We start from the raw sequence: 20,724 nt of genomic DNA, 5'->3' as shown, positions 1-20,724 counted from the left end.
TACTGTTATGAATATGGCTTTAAAGCATGTCAGTGGTCCAATAGACCACAACAGTTGGCTCCATCTGATCATATAGTTAGGACAAGTTCATTAGAATGTTCAGCTTTCTTTATTGATAAAATAGTCAATTTATATGTTCATTAAATTTTTCCTAGCCTTGTATCTACCAAATTCTGTTTTTCAGACTCAACTTCTAAAGAAGAAGATGAAAGAGATAAACACTTATTTTTATACCACCAGAAATTTAAGAACATTCAAAAGTATATCCATCGATTGTGTATCAGATGCATTGATACACAATATCAATATATTGTGTATCAATATAGCAGGCACTGTATTATGCACTTGAGGTAGGTGATGAACAAAATCCAAAGGTCCTCTGTTAACAGATGTCTAATGAACAGTAGATTATATTCATCTGGAGTTTGGCTCAGAGGTCAGAGCTAAAATTAAAAATGTGAGAGTCTTTGAGGCTGACAAATGCTTTTTACTTTTCAGAACATTTTCAAACTATGTTCTGGAAACTTGAGCTCTTTGAGACCTTTCTATGCATTCGATCTTAAGTCACTGAGAAATGTTGCAGAATAGCAACTAGTTCACCATGTTAACACAACATTTGTTAATTATTTACTGTGAGTCCTCATCTCACTGAAAACCTGACAATATCTCACAGAATTGGTTTTACAGAAAAGAGGATTAGAAGACTGAATTATAGCACATGTCATTATTCAAACAACTTCCCTGAAATGTCAGTAATACCAACATTCTCATGAACGGTCATATCTTTTACTATTCAAGCATGGGATAGAAGGCAAATATGACCATAATAAAAGTGTGATCACTAGATTTTATAAAAGTTTTCTCTCTTTGTTGAAGGGTTTGGCATTTTACCTACAGGAAATGCTAAAGTCACCTGCATATTCTTTAAGACTTTTCCAGCAAAAACGAGAAGGGCGAAACATGTTGACATTGAATTTTAAACCTCTTAATTCTCTGTCTATTTCCCTATGCATCATATCAATGGCCATAGGGAAACTAAAATAAAAATCAATGTGGCCTATGCAGATACAAAAGGCACATGGATGTGTGTAAGGATGTGTGTTCATTTGCATGATGAATTTACTTTATGTTTCCTGTTTTCTCTGACCCCTGAGACACAACATGCACCAATTTTTGAGCTGTCAAGATGAATCCTTTGTGGCCATCACCTTGTTCATAAAAACCTAGAGGTTTTAAGAAAACGCTGTCAAAGGATTATTAAAAAAAAAAAAAAAAAAAAAAACTTGCATTCAGCTATTCTGACCTTGCCAGGCTTGTGAGCTCAATGGTTGGAGAAGAAAAGAAGCAGAGGATGAGACTGCCAAGCAATGCTTGCTGTGAGCAAGAGCCTTTTTCTGGATCACTAACAACACAGACCATGCTTAGTTAGGTGTGTGGGCTTTTTATGGCTGCAGTTATTTCTCTGGCTTTTATAAAAATATGTTTTACAGGTGAATCAAAGCTTATAAAATGAGAAAGAAGGGATGAGGAGGAGCTGGTGTGGAGTATTTCAACAGTATTCAAATAAAAATAAGGAAAACAAATGAGAGACTGAGGTCTTTTACTTAGAAACCAAAGAATGGGGGGTGGGTGGAATCCATGCTACTGACCAACTATACCTGCTGGTAATAATTAGGTCAGGCTGCTGAGAAAATGAAACACTGTGTATTTTAAAATTTATATTTCTTAATTTTTTATGCAAGTGGGCACTAAGCACGTGCCTCCATCCAGCATATGGCTACCACGTGCCTGGTTTTTGCACAGGAATGTTGCACCTTTGGACTCACAGGGAAGCTGGATTTTATGGTGATATTTGGGCTCTGGTTCATCCCTCCTGCTGGTTCTAGGTAAGTGCTTATTGGCATCACACCGATTTCACCACCTGCAGCATGTGAGGCTGTGATAAGAGAATGAATTCAGGACATTCTTTCCCATATAAAGTCAACTGATTAAGAAACTTTCATTATATCAGCAAATTCGACTTATAGCAACACCTCAATCAGTCTTTGATTGAATAACTGTTGGAATGTATCCTAACCTACTGACACATCAAGAAAGCCATCACAACTTCCCAAATAAAAAACTTTTAACCCATTTTCAGTCCTAAGATCAGCACTGGAAGAACCCAACTTAACATAAGGCCCTTGAAGACTTCATGAAAATGTGCTCTTGTCATATTTTTCTCCCACTACATTTATCCTCATACTTTTTGATCATGCACAAATATTTCCCACTTACCAAAAACTTTCTATCACTGTTTTCCAGGGTTTTTCCCAATTTTTTGAGCATTTTACCCTTAGCACAAATTCCACTTTATAAAATTCTAGCTCTGATCTTGCAAATGACAACAGTGATAGTCACTTGAATGCATGCAAATTATTTCCACACTCTCCAGCTTCTGGCCACACTGTACAATACTTCCACCCTCATCCCTCACACATTTTATATGTTGTCATGGTCTCATGAATTGACTTGGCCAGAGAAATTTGAGCAGAATTGCTATGTGTCCTTCTGGATAGAAGCTTAAGAGTGATTCCATTGAGTGATTCCCATGTTTCTCTTTCTTTTCTTGTGTCTTATTGCTAATGAGAGAACCAATGCAGCTTAAGTGCTACAATGAGTACAGCCTGATCCACACTGAACATGTATCATGAATTAGGAATGAGTGTGTGTGTGTGTGTGTGTGTGTGTGTGTGTTAAGCTACTGAGATTTTGGAATGATTTGGTAGCTTAGCCTAACCTATCTTTACTTTTAAAGATTTTTATTTATTTATCAGAGAGAGAGGGGGAGAGAGCGAGCACAGGCAGACAGAATGGCAGGCAGAGACAGAGGGAGAAGCAGGCTCCCTGCCGAGCAAGGAGCCGGATGTGGGACTCGATCCCAGGACGCTGGGATCATGACCTGAGCCGAAGGCAGCTGCTTAACCAACTGAGCCACCCAGGTGTCCCTAACCTATCTTTACTTTTGTACCTTCTGATTCTCTGATCCAGCTAGCGCAAATTAAGCTCTCTTTGCCTTTGTTCAGTATCACTGCGTTTGTGTTATGAGTAAAATATTTATTATAGGCTATTTTAAAAAGTTCTATACATGTACCTATGAAATTATAGTTTATGGAAAATAAAGAAGTGTTTTACTCCATTTTTAATTGTAACCCCAGTATCAAACATTGCCTTGAATATAATAGTAAATTATGGTTAAAATTAATTAACTGGAAAGTCCAAAATTTCTAGCACTTCATTGGGATTTCTATCTCACCCTATATGAAATTAAAAATTCACTCATATGAATTTTTCTACTGTCAAAAACTGCTGACAGCATCACAGACTTGACTGAAGGGTTGGACATTTTAAGTAAATTTCCCATTAGACTAATAGAAAATTATGACAATATTTAATCATAACCTACTGGTACCCAGTGGATTATCTATAACAAAATGAAAAGAAAAAATGAATTCCAGAAAATCAGAAATGTAACATTTCATAGTGTAAATTGTATTCTGCCCTTTGCCTTCCTAAGTAACATAAATGCATAATGATCTCTCTTGTTCCAGAGAAGCACCCTGACATCTTTATTATATTTGCCTTTATCTGGCATTTGATCTGTTCAGACCAACAATGTCTCTATTTAATACTTCAGTTAAGCATATCCAATTAAACTTTATACTGACCTTCTTAAACAAGGCATCTCAACTAATTCCAAACCTGAGAGTATTATACGAGATGACTTTTTTTCCTATTTGCCTATGGTTTGGGAAAGTTTAAAAAGTAGAGAATGCTTGCACAGGAAGAAATGTCAAGGATGAATTTTTAATATGTGTTCACTATTACCACGACTGCCCCATTGAAGGTACAACAGAAGTAATTTTTGCTTAAAATTTATTAAGTAACATTATATGCAGTTATGCCTAGTGCTTGTACATTACCTGTCATGGGCTGAATTGTGTTCCTCCCAAAAAAAGATATGTGGAAGCTCTAACCCCCAGTATGTCAGGATGTGACCTTATTAGGAAATGGGGTCATTGCAGATGAAATTAGTTAATGAAGTCATACTGGAATAATGTGGGCCCCTTTCCAATATGGTTTACACCCTTATAAGTAGACTGCCATGTAAAGACAGGGGGCATGAGGGAGAATGACACATGATAACAAAGGCAAAGATTGAAGCTATGTAGCTGTAAACCAAGAAATACCAAACACTGTCAGTAAACCTCCAGAACCTGGGAAGAGGCAAGGAGTAATTCCCCACAGGTTTCCAATGGAACATGGCCTTGCAACACTATGATTTCAGACTGAGACCCTCCAGAAATATGATATGATTAATCTCTGTTTTAAGCTACCCAGTTTATGGTACCTTGATAAAGCAGCCCTAGGATGTGATATACTCCCTAAACATCCAAAGTACCCACAGTGGGATGGCAGGAATGAGAACCAGGCAGTAGAGAAAAGCAAGATAAAGATATGACAGCTACCAGCACATGGCAGTATGGAATGCATTAGTCTGACCCTCAAATCTATGGTCAACTAATCTTTGACAAAATGTCCAATGGAAAGAATGTCCAATGGAAAAAAGACAGTCTCTTCCCCAAATGGTGTGTTCCCATTCTACAAATGGGAAAATCAGACAGCCACATGCAGAAAACGGAAACTGGACCACTTCCTTACATCTTATACAAAAATAGATTCAAAATAGAGAAACGACCTAAATGTGAGATGGGAATCCTTCAAAATGCTGGAGGAGAAGACATGCAACAACCTCTTTGGCCACAGGAACAGACATGTCTTCAAAGGCAGAAATGAACTATCAGGACTTCATCAATATAAGAAGCTTTTGCACAGCAAAGGAAACAGTCAACAAAACCAAAAGGCAACTGACAGAATGGGAGAAGCTATTTGCAAATGACATATCAGGAAAAGGGCTTGTACCCAGAATCTATAAAGAACTTAACCAAATTCAACACCCAAAGAAGAAATAATCCAATCAAGAAATGGACAGAAGACTTGCACAGACATTTCTGCAAAGAAGACATCCAAATGACCAAGAGACACATGAAATAGTGTTCCACATCACTTGGCATCAAGGAAATACAAATCAAAACCACAATAAGATACCACCTCACACCAGTCAGAATGGCTAAAATTAGCAGGTCAGGAAACAGCAGGTGTTGGTAAGGATGCAGAGAAAGGGGAACCCTCCTATGCTGTTGGTGGGAATGCAAGCTGGTGCAGCCATTCTGGAAAATAGTATGGATGTTCCTTAAAAACAAAACAAAACAAAACAAAATAGAGCTACCATATGACCCAGCAATCACACTACTGGATATTTACTACAAAGATACAGATGTAGTGATCCGAAGAGGCACATACAGCCCAATGTTTGTAGCAGCAATGTCCATAATAGCCAAAGTATAGAAAGAACCCAGAAGCCCATTGATGTATGAATGGATAAAGAAAATGTGGTGTATATATACACAATGGTATATTACACAGCCATCAAAATACTAAATCTTGCCACTTACAATGACATGGATGGAACTAGAGAGTATTGTGCTAAGTGAAATAAGTCAATCAGAGAAAAATAATTATCATATGATCTCAATCATGTGTGAAATTTAAGAAATAAAGCAGAGGATCACAGGGAAAGAGAGATAAAAACGAAACAAGATGAAACCAGAAAGGGAGATAAACCATAAGAGACTCCTGATCTTATGAAACAAACTGAGGGTTGTGGGAGGGGAGGAGGGTAGGGAATGGGGTAATTGGGTGATAGACTTTGGCGGGATATAAGTTGTAATGAACCCTGGGTATTATATAAGACTGATGAATCACAGACCTGTACCTCTGAAACAAATAATGCATATGTTAATTAATTAAATTTTAATTAAAAAATAAACCTCCCATTCCTTGCCAAAAAATTTAAGAAATAAAACATTAAAAAATAGTTAAAGCTTTCAGAGTACAGGTTAAAAAAAAAAAAAAAAAAAGGAAATGTGTTAGTCCAGAATGGTAGTAGTGATGTTTCTGCCTGGTGAAGTATTCGAAAAGTTCAGATACAGAGTCACTCTGTAAAAAAAGGAAAGCATGGCTAAAAAGGTCATGTGACAAGGAGAAGGAAGCCCTTAATCTTGAGGTATAAGCCTGCCTCTCAGTAGTTACTCACATTCTCCCTATGTGTTTGCCTCCTCCATGCACAGAATTCTCACATAATATTCCTATTCCTGAAAGCAAATGCAACATTCATTAGGCAATGTAAATATAGAAGTCAGGACACAGAAGTACAGGTTCTTTGGTATTTCTACAAACAGCTAATTCCTTTTTTGTTTCTGTTTTTGTTTTTTGTTTCGTTTTTGTTTTTGTTTCCTGGCTTTTAGGAACATTGCAAACACATACATTCTAAACATAGTCTAAATTAGAAAACCTGATCTCTACTCTCACATTCAGATTCAGCCATTTCTAATCAGCTCAATACATTAATTTCCAGAAAACATTTCCTAAAGTGTTCTTAATTGGAATATGAACAGCCTTAAGAATAACATGAAACTGAGAAGAAAAAGATTTGGATAAAGTACAAGCCTAAAACATAAGACCAGATGAGCTATGAAAAGTTTACTTTAAACAAGTGTATTATTAAAGGAAATTGCTTAATATTCAAACTCGTTAAGTCAAGTTCAATAATTATTTTTTCTCTTTAACTCTTTTCAGAATCAAGGCAAACCACGCGGAGCTGTTTCATCAGACCGTGTTTGATTTGTAAATACAGGGTAAAAGAATAAAAACAATAGAAACATCCTATTAAAAATCAGACTAATTGGCAAAATGCCCTTTTAGCTCTTTCAACAGATTTAAAAATCTCAGCCAAGCATCTGAATTTATGGTGGTTTTATCTTTCATCACTGTTGTCAGGCGACCTTGATCTGTTCGCTCAGAATTTAGTTCTCTGCAGACTTCCAACGTGTAAATCAGCCCTTGAACTTGGTCATGAAAGGACATTTGACACAGAGAGACTAAAATATGTCTCTTTTGTGGAAATGTTTACCCTGAGTTGATACCGAATTCTTCTTCTTCCAATTACTCACACATTAATTTCAACTTTGTTTTTCTAGTCTCCTGCTCGCCTCCCTTGACTGACAGGAATATTAGCTAAGTTTGTCAGGCCAGTTGCCTGGCCCCCAGAGAAAACCCAGGAAGGGCTGACCTCATGTTCACAGCAGGGACGGCCAGCTCAGACTTCTCTATCAGTCAGCGCCTGCGAAGACCTGGCGGCAGGGTCTCAGCGGCCTTCCTGAGTGAGCTCGTTGATAAAGTTGATCCCATCAGGAAGGAGAATATTGGGCAGAGTCCAGTTGTATGGCTTATGTTGAGAGTGAACTTTTTGACATTTCAAATCTGCCATATCAAATTAAGCAGAATAAAGCCGGCTGTTTGCCCGATTATTTATAACATCACAGGAAACTTGGAATGACTTATAAAAGAATGGAAATATTTCTCTTTCCTCAGAAAGAAGCTTGCCTCTGCCAAAATACACAGCAACTGGCTGGGTATGGGAATGGTGCAAAAGAGTTCCCACTTCCAAGGTTATTAAAACATACCTGGACTCATTTAAAAGCCCAAACCGAGTATGAGGATGAACACTGTGGGGACAGCCTGGGGTGCCACAGTGAACTCTCACACAGCCCCTGTTTCATAGACATGAAAAAGCAAAGGTAACGAGCATTTGATTTTGCCGAGAATGTTGCTGACCATAAGCTTTGGCCAAAGGTGTTTATCACCTTAATAAGCCCCAAGGGATGCAGCTGAAGAGGGTGACTTTGAAAGTGGTTTGAACATCCTTGCACATTTACCGAACCGCACTGAGACCAGAAATCACTGATGAAAGCTGGCAGTGGACTTTAGAAATATAAATGCTGCACACATGAGAACTGTGTGGGTATAATTTTTCCTTGTTCATTGCAAGGCAATGTGGGATTCATGTAAATAATTTGAGAATGTGGAAATAATAGGAAGCTTTTAGTTACCCAGAATCTTAACCATCCAAAGATATCAATTATTAACATTGGAGTGTGTTTCTTATTAGTCTTCTGTTCTATGCAAAATAATGCCTACACTCAGAAATCATCTATGAAAATTTACATTGTTAACTAATGTGTTTTTTAACTAAACTACATATGTGCACACACATACACTCGCACACACATGTATATATATATATATATACACATAGATACACACATTTATATATCTATTTCATATTCTTCATTATCTTTGAAAACCTGGTGTTTACTAAAAGCATAATATTCAATCATATTTCATGATTGAAAAAATTATTTTTTGCTTGATTATTTGTTTACCATTTTTCCTTTTTTTGCTATTACAAAAAAATGTCACAGTGTATATTCTCATATAGGAACTGTCTTACTTTGATATTGCTTTAGGATAAGTTTTTAAAAATGTTTTTAATTGGGTCAAAAAAATCTAAAACTTTCAGACTCTTTTTTAATTTAATTTATTTATTTGAGAGAGACAACATGAGCTGGGGGAGTGAGATAGGGAGAAGCAGAAAAAACTCTCCACTGAGCAGGGGTTCAGATGAGGGGTTTGATCCCATGACTCCAAGATCACGTCCTGAGCCAAAGGCAGATGCTTAACCAATTGAGCCACCCAGGCATTCCTCTTTACGACTTTTAGAATACATTTCCCAAATGCTTTCCAGAATGTTCTCACAAATTAACACTGTCCTAGGGTAGATGTTACCCTGAACAGCAATTTTCAAGGTTATGAATCAAGATTCCCGTGTTATCACCTTGAACTCCTTGAGCACACATTTTTCTGGCATCTTCTTTCTATGTAAACCTCAATTAAGTATGTAAGATAAGTTGCTATTCTTTGCTCAGGGCGGACAGAAGGAATATGATTATATTACACAAAATATGTATATTCATGTGTAAACCTTATCCATTTATATTGTGTATGATCCTCAAAATGTGTTTCTATAGTTATAAAATTTTCTGGTCTCTATCTGATTATGTAATAGTGGTGATTGTTTAAAAATACATATAATTGAAAACTGGAACATCAAAACCATTTGTGTGCTTATTATTTGGAGGACTCACTTATTTGCTGAGATAGCACACAAATTCGCACAAAAGGCTGATCAGTGTGTTTATGACTACGAGTCTCATGCCCCTCACTGTCTGTGTATGGTTCCTTACTGAGGAGGTATGGCTCCTCCAGGTGGGAGGGACCAAAAACCCCATTAAATCGAGTTCCTCAAGCATAATCAGACCAAAGACAGAGGAGCGCTGAGAGAAAATGAATAGATATCAAGGTATCGAGTTACCTACATAGGTAGAAAGACAGAGAGATAGATAGAATAAGACAGGAGATTAGAGGAAGAAGATAAAAGAGGACTGAAGTAAGGAAAAAGCATAGAAAGATGGAGAGAGAAAAGGAAGAAACACAGGAAGGGGCACTATGCTCTGCTAAGTGCTTTTAGCCATTTGTGACAAATCTGCCTTGACCTGTGCTTTCTCACCTCCTGAAAAGGGCCCCATGAATTAGGAGACAGAGACCAGGGCCGAGGGTGTAATTTCCCACCAGAACTTATTCTGGGTTATTTTTATGAAGTCTTCTCCTTCTGATTCTCCCCTCTCCAACCCGCCCCTTCTTCCTCCTCTTTATCTCCCTTCTCCTCTTCATCAGTCCCCCTTCTGCTCCTCCTCCTTCTCTCTCCACCTTATTTCTCCCAGGACAGAAAGGAGACTTGTGTATTGGTTCTTCACATTCCACAGCACTGGTTTGGGGAGCCATAGGGTCGTAGAGCTGGAAAAAAAAAATCAGATCTTTCATAGGTATTTTTTTCTGTACACTTGAAACATCTGGATTCTTTCTTTATTTTCTTAAAAAATGAGTTAGAACAGAACCATCATATCTAGAGCTTATCTGAGGCACTGTAAGTATCATGATATAAAATAAAATATTTTAAAAATTACTATTTTCTTATAAATTCACCAAGTTCATTATCTTGTATTTAAGAAGAAACTAGCTTGAGACTACTTTTTGGTTGCTGGAACAAAACAGAAGAACAACCTGTTTTATTTTCTGTATACAGACATACAGACACAATGAATATATATGTATATGTGTATATATATTTACACATATGTGTATGTATACACACACATATATACATATATACATATACATACACACACATATACATATATATCTGCATGTACACATGTATACACATATATAGATTGATATTCCATTCACAGGTAAGTTATATTTGTCTCATAAAACTAATGATGCTTTTTTGTTAAAACGTTCCCCTTAAACATTTACACATTTGATTCTTTTTAAGTTCTTTTTAAATTCTAAAGCACAGGCTTATAAAATAATACTGTGTTGTTTAACTTTTCTCACATTTTATACAAAGAGCTTGATTGCTTGGAAAACATTGTAAAAAAGTCACTGTGGAGTTAATATGAACGTTGCTGCCCCTTTAATTTTCTTAAAAAGAATATTCACTAAGTTAAAAAGGATTTTTAAAATGTTTTCCCTTTTTTTTAACTACATATCTGTGGGATGTCAAATTCTCTTCATATATCTCAACCAAAACAAAATATTAAAACAGCAAATGCAAAAGATATGACAATCCAGTTGTCTTATTAAAACATATATTGAAGAAATTTACATTAATGTAAAGAAAAAATATATACGAATTCTTCTCACTAAATTATTTTTTTAATTTTGGAAAATGTGATTATTTTTATGTTTTTATTCTTACATCAATGGTGTTATTGTTATTTCAAAAGATTACTTTTCTGTTTTGATTTATCGTAAATAAGTATTGATAGATTAGAATATTATTTTATATCTTTGGGAAGTTATATTTTTAAAAAAAGGAAGGTTGGACTAGATTTTTTTCTTCTCAAAATGTAGTTTGAAATGATCTATAATAGATCTACTTGAAGTGCTGGTTAATATATAGATACTAAGACTTGCCCCAGACTCACCAAGTCAGAATCTATGAAAGAGAGGTCTTTCAAACGTGGGACCTTGCAGATTTTTCAGGTTCCTTTAAAATTGATGACCTCTGTTGATTTTGTTCCAGGTAAATAAACACCAGAATCTGAACCCCTATCTCCTGCAAGGGCAGGCTGGATGCCTATGTTACCCCTGGCCCCAAGACCATCTATACATTTCTCCTTTACAAGGTTGGCAGACAAAAATAGAGTATACTCAGTTAAATTTGAAATTCAGATGAACAATGAATTCTTTTAGTATAAATATGCTGTATTTAGAAGATTGACACACATATATACATATCTCCAATTATTGGATAAATATTCAATATTTGGGTTATATATATAATCCAAATATTGTGTGGAACATATTTGTCCTATTTTCTGTTTGTGCCCTTTGCTTTGCTAAATCTGTCAGGCCTATCATTTTTCCACCATTACTTCCAGGTGGTACTATCCGTAAATAGACTAAGTGAGACAATATGGGAAAGTCTTACCCACAAGATTTATTAATTGCCTAGACTTAGGGTCAGGTGGGAAATGGCTGAACCCAGAAACACTCTTATAATAACAGTTAAGCCTTTATCCATGATCTCACACTCTTATAAAGCAAACCCCTCTAAACTTTCCCCAAATTTCTTTCAGAAAGCATCTCCGTGGAGCTCACGTGGCTCTGCTTCCAATTACTGCTTACTTCATCTCACTGTGGTATTTCTCATTTTAAAGTCACTGGCACATCGGTAACAACCTCATTGCCAGAACGACTGGGAGGAGAGAACATGCAGTTTAATCTCTAATGAAGCCTTGTTCCATTCTGTCAAAGTTCACCTCTCCTTTTACTTGTCCTTACATGTCTTATCTTAAGAATGTAAACATCTTCGGGCTCCCTTTTATTTTGTCTGCCTCTCCAGGTCTCAGGGACCTCTGTTCCCACTGGTGATGTTCTGGGTTCTTGCTATTTCTACTAACCGATATGTTCTCCTCTTCCAAAAATACAGATTTCCCTCTGAACAATATTGCCCACTCAACCATCTTTCTAAGCTTTCCTGATTCTACTTGCTGCACAGAACAAGATGGTTTCCAGAGTTTGTTGTCAAAGAAGGATTCTGTTTTAAAGAAAGTTTTCGAAAATAGAATAGAGAAATGTTTTAATATCAACTTACCTGTTAATATTTGCCTTTTCTACCTATATCTGCTGCATCTAACAATCTGTAAAGACGGCCTTTCGTTTTTATTTATCCTTCATTGAGTAGAGGATGGTTCTGATTTTCTCATATGTGGCGTTCTTCTCAAATGACTTTCATAGCTGATTTCTACTTTGACAACTGCCATGCCAGGTTCCCACATATAACATGGTATTTGGCCTTGTTTAGGGTCCAAATGAGAAACAAGATGTGCCTTCAAAAACTGAAGTTACATCTAAGGCTAGCAAGGCTGTTCTCCTGAATTTTGAAAGGTAGGTGTTCCTGTTTCCATTCAACCCAGAAGCTTAAACTAGAACTTGACTTTGCGAAACATCTTACTAAAAAAATCTTAGTAAATTACTTGAGTGGGTGCTATGTTTGTGATTGGTGAATTATGTCAGATTTTTTTTCAGGTAATTAATTGACTACCCCCAGAAAACTCCACAGTCATACTTTCAGGTCTATTTGTTTTTAAAACTGATGGTTTCAACTAATGCAAAGAAAGTATCAAGTTCTCACATCCAGCCAGATTGCAGAAAGAAAAATTAAATGAACCATTTATATTTGTCTACATTGCATAAGATGATTCTCTAGCTGAGCTATGTTGTTTTCTTTAAACAAAGTTTTCCTTTTTTTTTTTTTTTAATTATTTACTGTCTAAAAGTCTGTGTCTGCTGTCATTACCCACACTTGTCTGATAACAATTGTAGGTTTCTTTTAAGAAAAGTACTTTTACCAGGTTCATATTTCTCTAAGCTTGTTTTTTCCTCATACTGTAAAAATAAGATTATAAGAATATTAAAGGGAATTTTGAGAGAAAAAATCGCATTGCTAACATTACCTAGCAAAACTATTTTTATTTGCTTAGGTTGCTTTTCATTCCCTTTCTTTTTTTTTCAAACAATATGTACATATTTGTTACAGTTACAATAAAATTTGGTACATGTTTTAGTTTTGGAAAATTTTTACTTTATATGGTTATTTTAAGAATTACATGGCAATATAAATGTGAATGTATTCGGCATACCGCCTATCAGATAGGTACTTAAATTGATCTTTGAAGCTGTGACTCTAAGTTAACTTCTTTTTTTTTAATATTGTAAAGTATATAATACCTAACCACGATGGTGCCTCAAAACCCAGGTAAGACATTGTGGTTGCACAATTTTTCCTTTTCTTCCCCCCCCCCTTTTTTTTTTAAATTACAGATAATGAGAACGAATGTTAGCCATTTTTTTTCTTTCTATGAATTTTTGGGACTGGGATTCCTGTGTCAGAAGATCTGAACACTGAGCTATCAAAAGATTATGTCAGTTGCCATTGCCATCAAGATAGTTACAGCATCATCAAATTATCAGGATAGTTTCTTACTAACCTAAAAACTGATAATAAAACAAACCTATAAAATATTGTTTATTTGTATTAAGTGTCTTTCTTTTATTTCTTGCATTACCATGAAGACCAGACCTTTTCCAAAATTCTATGTGCATTTGCTTCAAAAAGGAAAATTGACAAACAAATAAATAGAAAAATAGTTAAATAGACAAATAAAGAAGCACTTTATGAATCCTTGGGTAGGAGGTCGTGACTGTGGATTCCTTAGGAAATAAAAACATAGACGATTTGAGACACTCACTTCTTCCTAGTGCCTCTTCCTCTTTTCTCCCTCTTTATTTTTATTGCCATCAATTTAGAGACTCAAGAAAAGAAACAGAAATATATATATATGAAATATAGATATAAAATACATTATGAAAAGAAATATCATATTTATTCTTTAGAAATAAATAGAAATTTAGAAATGTATATATATTTATATATATTTAAGAAAGATTAAATATATATAATCTACTTCAGATGATTATCAAAAAGTGATTGTTGACCTCTAATACCAACACAGAGAAAAAGACTCAAACCTGAATACTTGACAAGCGAACCCAAGGAAGTGATAGCAGTTTACTATTTTGAGCAGAAAAAGGATATGATGAGTTAAGCACCGAAAGGATATAGATATTTCACGAATTTGCATGCCATCCTTGCCCACGGGCCATGTTAATCTACTCTGTATCCTTCCGATTTTAGTATACATGCTGCTGAAGTGAGCATAGGATGTAGATACTTCAAGAAACACTATATTACCACCCCAAGCATCACCTAATAATTAATTAACATATGCTTGATTCATGCTCTCAATCTGCTTGTGTATTAATAAGCTTGTTCTGTTTTCCCACATGTGAAAAATGGGAGATGCAAAGAGGGTTTCCTTTCTTTTGACTTTTCACCAGGCATGATAAGTACAGTACAGTAACTGGACTTTCCAATATCTCCTGGCCCTTTGATAAAAAAAGCAGCATTCAAAGAAATTAATTTAAAATGGAGGGGGAATCAGTTACAAAATAGGTGTAAAACTTTACTTAAAAGCTATTTCTACTCATGGCATTTTCTCTGCATAGTGTAATAGAGTTATAGTTGCAGTAATGGTTTGCTTACAGGCAAGCAATTAGGCACCTGCCGTCACTCCACAGGATGTAGATTTCACATGAATAGCTATTTTATAAATAAACATATAGAAACTCGTATATGTAATGGCACAGGCAAATGCCGCTTGGATTTTAAGTTTTAAAAAGACAGTTCCACACGTTTTTGAAATCATTTGTTTCCATATTTAATTGGATTCAACTCAGCCTTTTCATTTTCCACATGAATAATTAATAATATCATTATTATCCTTACAATCCTCTATTGCAATTTAACCATAAGAGGGCTGTAATGAGTCACTGCATTAAGGTAAATATAAGCAATATATGAGCCATGCAGATAGTCAATGTAAGAGTGTGCAATTTCTCAGATGTGGGCAGAAGTTTATTTTTTGATTATCCGTCCCTCTTTATAGGCTTGGTGCTCTGTCCTGGGGGAGCACGATTACTGCCTCAGGCTCCCTCATATGTTCTCTGGATCTTGGATTGCTCCCTGTTTTAACATGCCTTCTGCAGTCTATGGAGCTCTTTGCAATTTATTTGAAGTCATAAACAATTGATCTGGACTCTGAGCTCTGCCATGTACCACCTAAGTGAGTCTACTAAATTAGCTGCATGACTTTCCAAAGCCTGAATATCTTCACATGGAAAATGGGGGCTAGAAATAGTAATCACCTCATAGGTGAGTGTAGAGAATCTTCACTCAGACAGTTGGGTAATAGGTCTCATGAGCAGACAGCTTCTCTGAGACTGAGCTACAAGGTAACAGTAAACTGCCCTTACAATGGCCTGGGAGGTTGTACCTTCTCTATCTGTGATTGATTTGCTCTGGACCCAAAGAGCCTGGACCTCAACTATCTGCAGCAGAGCTGGGCAGCTGAGCTGGAACTGACAAATGGTTTCACCAAAACCTGTGGCTAACAAGGGAAATTAGTTTATGAGGTTTATGTGATACACTCTTGTAATACTTAAGAAGAGCCAAATGATGCTAGGATTGAAGATTGTATAAAATAAACTAGTGAAAGACAAGGGATTTCATTAATTTAGAAAACTGAACATGTAGTTTAAAGCATGTGAAGGTGTACAAGTTGAGAGTTCTCAGTTCTCAGATTTTATGCAAATAACATGTTAAAATAAGACTGAAAACTTTAGCAGATAGGGTTATAGAGCAGTGAATGCCTAGACTTTGGAAACAGGTATACCTGATCTTGAATATCAGGTTCACTGTTTAACTTTGAGACTTAAAGAAATTGCTTTGCCTCTCAGAAATCACACTCCTTATTGGTAAAAGAATGATAATGATAGCTGTCTTAGGGTCAACAGCCAGTCACTTAGAAGATTATCTGCCTGAAATTAAATCTCAATAAATTTTAGGTATAATATTGAGACAAGTAAGAAATGAAGCCAAGGAACATGGGAGAGGGTGACAAATGAATTGAAGTTCTCCTGGAAAGATAGACTTGGTTTCTAAAGATAAATTTATAATAACTCGGAAAGGAAATCACATCAGACCATTTTATATAAAGGTTGAAATGCTCTAAATTCTACCAAATTTCCCCCCAAAGATATTTATCAAAATTTACCCACCAAAAAATGAGTTCTGAATTCTTTAACTCTGATTTTAAAAATCTCTTTGATTTGCAGTGTTAAAATTAAGGCAAGATATATGAAAGGATGGGGTAAGAATTTTGTATCAGAAACCATGATGCAGTCTCAGGTTAGAATAAGGTTATTGGTGGTCCTTATTTAATAGGTTAATAATTGCTATTGAGTATACGAATTTGATTTCATGTAAGATAAATACGACATTTGTGATAATTTCTATACACAGTACCAGGTCTTTACTCTAGTCAGGGTTAAAATGTAAAATTATTTCTAAAGGAAATCCCAGGTACAATTTATGTGATTCCGACCTATTGTGAACTTCAGGCACATAACCAAAAGCAGACAAGGGATCTTACTTCTTCTTGAGGGCTGAGTTTTAGTTTTGAAAATCCAAACTTTGCTGAAACATTTTCATAAATCACTGCTCTATCACTTAACTTTTCTTTGATTGTATTGTGCATGAGAATACTAGATAAAAAGGACTGTTGTATTCAGAAAACATACAAAGCAATGACTTTAACTCCTGTTTGATATTTACCTCCTACACATGGATTTTTTCTGTGCTGTTTCTTACCTAAAGGCTCACTTTCAGCAAGAATCTGAGCACATCTCCTTCCCACAAACAACAGTCACAATTTATGTTGACACACCTCTTGCTATCTTTGTTGCTTCCAAAGGAATTCAACAAAAACAAGAAGGATTAATGAAGGCAGTTGAAGCTCATATGCACTCAAAAACTTGCCAAGTTTGAAGTCAAATTAGGAATTGACATTAAACCTTGAAAAGTTGGTTGTAAAGAATAGGATAGCAACTAAAATTTACAGCAGAATAAAATGTTAGAGTCCTAATAAATGTTCAAGGAGAATATATACTCCAGAAGAGTAGATTCATTCCAAGGTTATGTTGGATTTCAGAGATACATTTCTGTAAGTTCCTACATAAAAAGTGGAGAAAGAGAATATTTTAACAATTCATGGAAAAAAATAGTTCTCTTAAATTACTGTAAAACTACCTATAGCTTTTGTCAATTATAATATATTTCCATTATGAGACTCTGAGAGTCACTGTAATAAAATTGGAATTGTGAAATGTACAAAAAACAGCAAGTAACATTCTGTATCCAAAGCAGAAGCACCATACCCAAGAAGAGGCTGGCCATTTTTCTACTAGTTCATTTCCTGCCAGCTCCCATGACATTTAATAAATCCCAGAATCCTAGAGCCACACCTACCTCACCTACACATTATTAGCTATGAAATGGTTAGATGGGAACAGCACCAGTTAGATGCAGCTAAAGCTTGTGTTTGATAGCAACACACAGAGGGTTGATTTTCAATAACTTCAATAATTTCAATAAAGAAAAATAAGAAAACTTTACTCAGACTGTCATAACAATTGAGAAAGCTTCTCTAACACTACCTCCACCTCCCAAATTCTAGAGCAATTTATCCTCTCCAATGGTCAAAGCTAGAATGGATCATAGATACAGTAACACAAATTTAAAAGTGTGTTTGATTCTCATAATAAAGTAGCTGCTTCTAGTATTTTTCAGAGCATACTGCCAGAAATCTCCCTATAATCCCACATCATGTAGCTCTGTCTAAATAGAAATCAGAATGGCCAGAGTTATAGAAATTGATTTGATGAGAACTGAGAAGTATTTGGCATTGGAAATGTGAGCAATTGTTGCATAAAGAAATTAAGAACTTTCTGCAAGTAGAGGTGAACATCCTGACTCAAGAATATGGCCTCTCAGCACAGAGAGACTGACAGGGACAAACTGTAACACCAGCGAACAGAGCAAAGAAGAGCATCAAGGTGGAGATAGTTCATCTGTACCTGGTTAGCACTGATGGGATGTGGAGTTTGGTGGAGTATCCCATTTATTAAGAAGCATGCATACCGTAGAATTTGCTATGTGGCAGGCAATAATCCAAGCTCATTAAAAGTATTAATTATAATTATCTTCATAATGATCAATAGGATAGGAGCATTCACCCATGTTTTGCGGATGAAAACGTTGAAGCCCAGAGTGGTCGAGCAGCTTGCCTAAGGACACAGAGACCGTAAATGGTGTGCTCAGGATTGGGGGCCAGGCACTGTACCTCTAAGCTGGTGCTGTGTTGTCAACTACAGTGATGAGTATTTGCAGAAAGTTCAGTGGGGTTCTTTGCCTCAGTTTCAGCAAAGACCTCAACTGTAAGAGAATAAAAAAGGAATTAGTACAAGTGCCCCCACATTCCAAAGTGGGGTCTTTTGCAAAAATTCAAAATCAATCAAAGTTGATTAGGTTATGCTGCCATAAAGAGTGATCCTCCTCTCAGAGGCTCAATCACAGAAAAATGTTTCTTGTTCAAGCTATAGAATATCACATGTTGACTGGGGCTTCTCCCCATCTCCATTTTGAGACCCAGGCTAAGGATGGACCCCTTCATCCAGAACACTGTCATTTGTCCTGTGAGAGAGAAAGGTGGCCCTGGAACATTTTGCATCAGTGTTTTATATGCCTATATGTAATGGTTGTTACTTCTACTTACAACTTATTGGCCAGAGTTAGTTACACAGTCCTTCCAACCAACAGAGGAGCTAAGAGGACAATCTTACCTTGCATGTGGAAAGGTATGGGGAGAAGGAACCATGTGAAAGAGTTGGAGAACAAGAATGTTGTGCAAATAGCAGTTCTTATCTCTACTACCAAGGTAGCTTAAACCTTCTTTTTAAATACTTAGCCCCTCACCTACTTAATGACCTAAAAGTATCCAAGTATAATGTTCATGGACATTGAAACTGCTGAGATAATATCTTTAGGGGAAGTTGTTGGAGTTCCTGGCATTGTCTTACTGTCTTCCATGGAGAGAAGAAAAACATGCTCACCATCTTCCCCTCAATTCTAAGGCACTACTTGCAGAGGTTAGTTTGTTCCTCTGGAATTTGGGGACCCACTGAACTGATGCCTGAGTCGCAGCTGAGCAATCATGTGACAGGCTGACCACAGTTCTTTTCTGCAGAGTATATATTTGCTTCAATTATGGGTCATGATGAAAGTTTCTTGTGAAATAGAAAGAAGGCAGAGAAAAATTCAGAGATAGTGAGAAAGAAAGAGAGACAGACACAGGTCAAGGTAGAAGACTGAGAAAGAGACAAAATGAAACAGAAATAGAGAAAGGAGGGGGGTGTATGAGCAAGTGAGTTACTCTAGAGCCTCCTTCAAGTACTCCCACCCCCCCAGCCCCCCCAGAGCTGCTCACATGAAAACATGCTCAATTGACTGATAATTAAGGAAATGCAAATTAAAGCCACCAGTCAGAGTGGCTAAAATCAAAACCACAAGAAATAATGAGTGTTGGGAGGATGTGGAGAGAATAAAACCCTTGTGCACTGTTGGTGGGAATGCAAATTTGGTATAGCCATTGTGGAAAACAGTATGGAGGGTTCTCAGAAAATTAAAAATGGGATTCCCGTATGATTTCTATGATCTATAATTCCACTCCTGGGTATTTACTCAAAGAAAACAAAAACACTAATTCAAGAAGATATAAGCCCCCCTCACTATTTATTACAGAATTATTTACAATTACCAAGATACAGAAGCAACCTCTGATCATCAACAGAAGAATAGATAAAGAAGAAATTCCATATATATATATATATTTAGATATATATATATATATCTCCTCATTCCTCATGGGAAGTTAGAGGTATATATCCATACTTGGTAGGAGTCTTAAGGAACAGTGATATTACTAGTTAGATGGACCTACATAGTACTATGGCTTTACAGACAGACAGCTCCCTTCTCTGGAGCTGACTTAATATTTGTTGGGGGGGGGGGTGTTAGACTTGGCGATCTCAAAGACCTTTTCCATTATTAACATTACTTTGATTTGAAGATCAAATAAAAAAGCAATTTATTTTCCTCCCCTTGTATTTTTTTTTTTTTTTTGCAAATAGGTACATTGCCCAGCAACAATGTATTCCTTGTCTTACTAATAGATCCATTAAAGAAAGTGTTGTGACCCAGAGCACAACCCACCTTAAATTTCCATGAGAAAGCTTTTAAGCACTAAATTTCTACATGTATTATTTACTTTAACTTCCCATCTCTCATGGAACCAGACATGCCCTCTGTATCCTAACTTCTCCATCACCCATGAAAACACTTTTATGTGGTTAGATTTAACTTTTTAATGTAAGGAAAAAGTTTTTTGCTTTAAAAAAATATATTGGGGTTGTTTTACGATTTGGGTTTCTTAGTGTCCTAAAAAGCAGATTTCTCCAAATTGAAAATCTAGTCACATTATTCATAGTGAGGAGAGCACCAATTACTTTTAAGATTTAGCCTCAAAGAGGCTTGATTTATTTTTTTTTTTTTTTTTTTTTTTTTTTTTTTTTTTTTTT

General features: G+C 36.0%; 1 non-coding gene across 1 annotated transcript; it reads right to left on the bottom strand.

Annotated features, from left to right (window-relative positions):
• Positions 1–14,243: 14,243 nt before the first annotated feature.
• LOC132000422 (U6 spliceosomal RNA) lies at positions 14,244–14,350 on the bottom strand. Its single transcript, XR_009399297.1, has one exon. It is a non-coding gene; the product is annotated as a U6 spliceosomal RNA (small nuclear RNA).
• Positions 14,351–20,724: the final 6,374 nt, after the last annotated feature.

This window comes from Mustela nigripes, chromosome 13 (genome assembly GCF_022355385.1).
Source record: "Mustela nigripes isolate SB6536 chromosome 13, MUSNIG.SB6536, whole genome shotgun sequence".
Classification (NCBI taxonomy): domain Eukaryota; kingdom Metazoa; phylum Chordata; class Mammalia; order Carnivora; family Mustelidae; genus Mustela; species Mustela nigripes.
The sequence above is the reverse complement of the archived record's forward strand: the minus strand, read 5'-3'. Positions and strand labels throughout refer to the sequence as shown.